This window comes from Oreochromis niloticus, unplaced genomic scaffold, assembly GCF_001858045.2.
Source record: "Oreochromis niloticus isolate F11D_XX unplaced genomic scaffold, O_niloticus_UMD_NMBU tig00001786_pilon, whole genome shotgun sequence".
NCBI classification, from domain to species: domain Eukaryota; kingdom Metazoa; phylum Chordata; class Actinopteri; order Cichliformes; family Cichlidae; genus Oreochromis; species Oreochromis niloticus.
In genome coordinates, this window is record NW_020327475.1 from 34874 (window position 1) to 39810 (window position 4937).

Consider the following 4937-nt stretch of genomic DNA (forward strand, 5'->3'; position numbering starts at 1 on the left):
TTGGACTCTTGTTTAGCAACACAGTCTTGTGTGAACAGGGAATAAAGGAGGGGGCTAAGCACACAACCCTGTGGTGTACCTGTGTTTAGGATGAGTGGTGAGGAGGTGTGCTTACCAACTCTCACCACCTGGGGCCTGTTTGTGAGGAAGTTTAGAATCCATCTGCAGATTGGTGTTCCCAGCCCAAGGTCGACGAGCTTCTGGGCAAGTTTCGAGGGGATGATGGTGTTAAATGCCGAGCTGTAGTCGATGAAGAGCATCCTTGCATATGCATTCCCTTTCTCCAGGTGAGTGAGGGTGGTGTGCGTTGCCAGGGCGATGGCATCCTCTGTGGCTCTGTTTGTCCGATAGGCAAACTGAAGAGGGTCCAGTGTGTCAGGGAGGGAGGAGCAGATGTGACCTTTGACCAGCCGCTCGAGGCACTTCATGATGACGGATGTCAGTGCAACAGGACGGTAGTCATTCAGACAGGAGACCACTGATTTTTTGGGAACGGGAATGATGGTGGATGCTTTGAGGGACGCGGGGACCACTGACTGCCTCAGGGAGAGGTTGAAGATGTTGGTGAACACCTCTGCCAGCTCGTCTGCACACACTCTGAGTAGCCGGCCTGGGATGCCGTCCGGTCCTGGAGCTTTGTGAGGATTGACCTTTTTAAAGGTCCATCTCACAGCTTCTGTTTTCAGAGTTAAAGTTGCAGCCACACTGTCCTCCTGAGGGTAGAGGATCTGCTTTCTGTTGTCTGCATCAAAACGAGCATAGAAGTTGTTAAGCTCGTCTGCGAGAGATGCAGTGGGCTGAACACTGACTGTGTTGACCTTCTTGTAGTCAGTGATGCAGCGCAGTCTATTCCACAGTCGCCTGTTGTCAAAGCTGTGGTAGCTGGACTCATTTTGTCCCTGTAGTCCTTTCTGGCCTTTTTTATGGACTTTCGGAGGTCATACCTGGCTGCTTTATATGCATCAGCATCCCCGGAGTTAAAGGCAGAGGTCCGCACTTTTAGCTTGGCACGAACGTCTTTATTTACCCAGGGTTTCTGATTTGGATATATGCGGACAGTGGTTTTTGTGATGATATCATCCATGCACTTTCCAATGTATCCAATGACAGAATCTGAGAGTTAATCAATGTTGCCATCAGCTGCATCCACAAATATCTGCCAGTCAGTTGTCTCAAAGCAGTCCTGCAGGACCTCCTCAGCCTCACTGTCCCATTTGTAAATAACCCTGGAAGCTGGTTTTTCCTGTTTTAGTCTTTGTCTGTATGCAGGCAGCAGCAGTATGGAACAATGGTCTGCCTTACCAAAAGCTGGGCGGGGGAGGGGTTTGTAGCACTCTTTGAATGGAGTGTAACAGTGGTCCAATGTTTGATCACCTCTTGCGGGGAAGGAGATGTGCTGATAGTATTTGGGGAGAACCTTCTTCATGTTGGCTCTGTTGAAGTCTCCCAGCACAATAAAGGCAGCTTCTGGATTTTTGTTCTCAAGTCCAGTAATGATGTCATACAGTTCGTCCATAGCTGTAGCTTTATCAGCGTGTGGAGGAATGTAAACAGCTGAGAGGAAAACTGAGCTGAACTCCCTCGGGAGGTAAAAAGGCCTGACTTTAATGGTCAGTAGCTTGAGGCTCTGAGAGCAGTAAGTTTTTAAGATACACACATCTCTAGCCCACAAGGAGTTAACCATAAAGCACACCCCTCCTCCCCTTTTCTTGCCTGAGTCCTTCGTTCGGTCTCCCCGGTAAACAGTGAATCCATCCGGCGTGATGGCGCAGTCGGGGACGCTGGGCTCCAGCCATGTCTCTGTGAAGGCCAGAACGCAGCAGTTCCTGATGTCTTGTTGGTGTTTAATCCGTGCACACAGCTCGTCAAGTTTGTTGTCCAGAGACTGGAGATTCGCGAGCAGGATGCTGGGGAGAGGTGGCTTGCTGTTTCTCTGTCGCGTTCGGCACAAAACTCCGGCGCGTTTCCCCCTCTTTGTTTTCCCTCGACGTCGCGTGAGTAAACAAAGGATCCCAGGCAGCAGAGCGTCCACAGAGTCGAAACCCGCTGTAAAGTCCGAACTGGCTGACGAACGTAGCTCCAGAAGCGTTTGTCTGTCATACCGAGTGTATGATCGCGCTGTGCGCACAGAAATTGAAAGCAGAACAAAATAAATAATAACATTTTTGCTGAGATGACTGGGAGCTCTCGTTGGTGCAGCCATCTTACGGCGCAACCGGAAGCATCTGTTGCTTTCTGTTGAAGAAAGATGTTGAATCTATTTAATTATTCTTGAAAAATAATTAATTTCTGTGCATTTTTTTCACACTGCATCAAATTAAAGTTGATTACGTCAATTAAGCATCATGAGGTGGAGGGTGGGTGGTTCCCTATTTTTTTTTAATTTTTTTTTTCCTTTTTTTGCTAGGAGTTTTAGAACCCTATTGGTTAGGTTGCTTACTCTTTAAAATACCAGAATAGGGAGGATGGAGTAGGTTTACGTTTATTAGACTGATCAGTATTGCTGAACTATGAAATATTTTGGGTGCAGTGTATTCTTATAACAGAATAGCTTTAGTGTTTTTTTTTTTGTTTTTTAACTTGAGTATGAACTTATACAAAAAGCAGCAAGATATAAAAAAAAAACAGTTTTATTGATTAAAAAACACACTATATCGGATTCATATCGGTATCGGCAGATATCTAAATTTATGATATTGGTATCGGACATAAAAAAGTGGTATCGTGCCATCTCTAGACAGTACTAAGCCCAGGTGCAAGCCCTGGCCGACTAATTCAGAATATTGTGGCTAGAGCAGTAAGAGGGGCTCATTCTGTTAGACTCAATATCCATTTCCTCTTCAGAGGACTCATCAGAGGACTCCTCTGTATCTGACTGCCCTTGTTCAGTGGGGGGGGGGGGGGGGGACAGTAGTCTGGGTCCTCTATATCTTAGATGTCAGATTCTGAGTCAATGGGCTCTTCATCCCATCCGTCCTGGATCATTTGTAGGGCAAGGTCCACAGTGATCCTAGCTGGCCTCATAGCAGCCATGTTACTTGAGATATTTTAAAAAAAACAAAACATCAGAAAGGACAATGTACACAAAATAGGTTCAGAAGTGTGCATTCGCTGTCAAAATAAAAGACGCGTACCAGATAAGAAATTGGAATCCGCGTTTGTGTACATAAGATGTTCTGGAGGAGGACAGACATTTGTTCAGAACTCTTAAAGATGTTGAAGAAGCAAGCTCCATAAGCAATTACTTTGGTGTTCCTCCACTGCAAAAGAAGCATGTATTCTCTGAATTTCAGGGATTTTTTGCACTGATGTAACTGGAGCCTCGTTGTCTCGTCTTGCTATATACTGTACTGTATATAGCGGAGATGCCAATAAAGTTTACCTTGACTTTGACTAAAAGCACACAGACTCATTACTGTCAGATTCATTTTAATAGTTTAATTGATAAATCAAAAATAAAACTGGAGCTGCAACAGAAGAAGGAAAGTTAAAAACTCATTTGGTTAACAGATTAAAATTCAGTAAACATCATAACAAGCTGGTGGGATTAACATCAATGTTAACCAGACTCAGTGAGTAAGTTACTTTTCCAAGGCTTTCATGTTAACTAGCTAACTTTCTGTGCTGTCCTGATTTGTTTGTCACCTTCATGGTATTGTTTTGAGCTTTTTTTATGCAGATCAAACTTTCTGTTATAAATGTACATGTATGTGTATTGTAAACATGATCTGTGTTATAGTTTAAAATTGTTCCAAATCCATCTTGAAGGCTGATTTCTTATTCTGAAAGATGAGGATGTGTAACTGTGACACCAGAGTGGGTGTGGATCTTATTCTCTGAACATTCTCTAAACCTTGATCATATTTTATATGACGGTAACTTTGATTTGTATTTTTTGTTAACAACACCAGGGGCCACTGGGATGACGTCCATTAGCATGAATATTCTTTTCTGCAAAGACTTCTGCTGTCTTCTCTCCTCCATACCTCACAATGATGACTGACTGTTGTGTTGAGCTTTTTCAAATCAAGCTTACACATTATTCAGCTCATCAACACAGAGATTGGAGCTTTTTAAGGTGAACATCCCACAGATGACCCACAAGGCCATGTTCAACACCTGCTGGGATTGCTGTGTGTTACCCTGGTTGAAAATCCACAGAGAAAGGTGTGTGTTATGTGTTGTTATCTTTGTTATACAACCACCAACAACTGATTTTTGTGATCATTATTTTTTTAAAAATGTTCCAGTTACACTGAAGACATTTGTACTAATATTGAACCATCCCTTAAAATCTTTAACCTACTTTTTTACTTATATATTTAATTGCAAGACATTTACCTGAGTACCAATGAATGTAGCAAGTGAAGAGGGAGGTTTATCATGCCAGCAACTGATCACAAAGATCTCTGAGCACTCAAGCATGAGAGGGTGAAGCTCTACACAGGACAACCTGATGTGACTGAATAAATGGTGATTCATTTAGCTTAAATATCATGGGTGATGATAATATTAATAATGAATAAATGACTTATTTTACTCAATGTGTATTTTTAAGTATCAGTGTCTGACTTGGCTCCCTCTCTGTCTGTCTCTGTGCTTTTTGTTCTTTAGGCCTTTAGTGAGCTGTCCGTGGTGCTGAACAAGCAACTGGGTTGATTTTAGAGACCTGGATAGTAAACACCAAGGGAATGTTAAATTTAAAGGGCTGGAGTAAACTGCAAGAGCTGTTTACAATAAAATTACACATTTTCACCTTTATTTTTTCACAAAGGTTTAAAAAGGGAATTTCCACAATTTAGACTTTAATTTAAAAAAAAATATTTATCAAAGCAATTTGGCAGGCGTGGAACAAAAGCAGAATTAAATGATAATAAAAGGTCACATATTGATGATTTTGGCCTTATCTTTGAGATGAGAGAGGTTGTTAGTGCTAA